The sequence below is a fragment of the Myotis lucifugus genome, unplaced genomic scaffold (assembly GCF_000147115.1).
Source record: "Myotis lucifugus unplaced genomic scaffold, Myoluc2.0 scaffold_1234, whole genome shotgun sequence".
NCBI lineage: Eukaryota > Metazoa > Chordata > Mammalia > Chiroptera > Vespertilionidae > Myotis > Myotis lucifugus.
Window position 1 is genome coordinate 34,498 of NW_005872282.1, and position 1,060 is coordinate 35,557.

At 68.5% G+C, this 1,060-nt stretch overlaps 1 protein-coding gene across 7 annotated transcripts in view; it reads left to right on the plus strand.

The window, feature by feature from the left end:
* The first annotated feature begins 605 nt into the window (after positions 1-605).
* ARFGAP1 (ADP ribosylation factor GTPase activating protein 1) overlaps positions 606-1,060 on the plus strand; it is a 12,657-nt gene continuing 12,202 nt past the window's right edge. For 6 of the 7 annotated variants that reach the window (XM_014449528.2, XM_023748266.1, XM_023748268.1 and 3 more), the window contains exon 1: positions 606-760. The gene's annotated coding sequence lies outside the window, so the exon portion shown is untranslated. The remainder of the gene's footprint in view (positions 761-1,060) is intronic. The other variant, XM_006107522.3, reaches the window with a different exon arrangement.

The following is a 1,060-nucleotide window of genomic DNA, read 5'->3' on the forward strand; positions in this document are numbered from 1 at the left end:
GCTCGGCCAACGGGAGGCAAAATCAGATCAGAGAGTGAGAGGTCAGGTATTTATTCTTCGAGCTTCTCCTGCTGGTCACTTTGTGCTGGCAATGAGGAGGCAGCGGTCCTACAGACTCTTCTTCCAGGGTGGGGAACCTCTACTCCCCCTTTCCTGGGAGCCACTGACGTCACCGGCCAGGCTTCCTGCACGATTCCTGTAGTTCCCTAAACCCATCCACACCGCTCTAATTAGTCCCTTTATAAATAAACCGCCTCAGATCACCCTAATTTGAGCAGGCCAACAGTTTCTCGCTCAGAGCCTGATCACGCGCGCGAACGCATTTCCGTGTCCGAGTTAGGGAGGCAGGCGGTCCCCAAGCCCCGGCGGACCCGCAGGACCTTCCTTTCCGACACAGGCCGCTGGCCCCGCCCCGCCTGGCGCAGCGGCGTCCGGGGTCTACAGGGCGCGGCGGAGCGGCGCGGAGAGGACCGGGAGTGCGGTCCCCGAGCCGTCCGCGCGGGTCTCCAGCTCCCTTGCACGACGCGTCCCCAAGGCGACAGTGGTTGGGCGGTGCTTCCGGCCCGGCGGGCAGAAGCGGAAGTCCCGCCCCTGCCAGCAGCCCCCGGTTTCCCGTGACACCGTGCGAGGAGCAACGTAGCCGGAAGCTGGTGGCGGCGGGGTCGGCGACTGGCGAGAGTCCTCGGTGCAGCTCGCGGCCCGACCCGGCCCGGACCCCGCCGACCCCGCCGGATCCCGGTGCGCAGATCGAGCCCGCCTGGTAAGCGCGCGGCCCGAAGCCCCGGCGCCCGCCGCCGGCCCGGCTGCACGACGCCCCCGGCCCGCCATCCTCTCCTCTGCAGCTGCCCCCAGGCTCCTACCCCTGCGGCCATGGGCCCTGCCCTTCACCCCCGCCCTGAGCCTGTCGGCCCGGCCCCTGCTCCCTCCCTCGGACCCAGGACCTGGCTTGAACACCGCGTCCAGTCCTGCGGAGGCCCCAGGGGGTGTCGGGGGCCTGGCTAGTCTGAACGGCGGCCTGAGCGCTTTCGTTCCCTTCTCTTGCCCTTTGCGGTGGGTGATC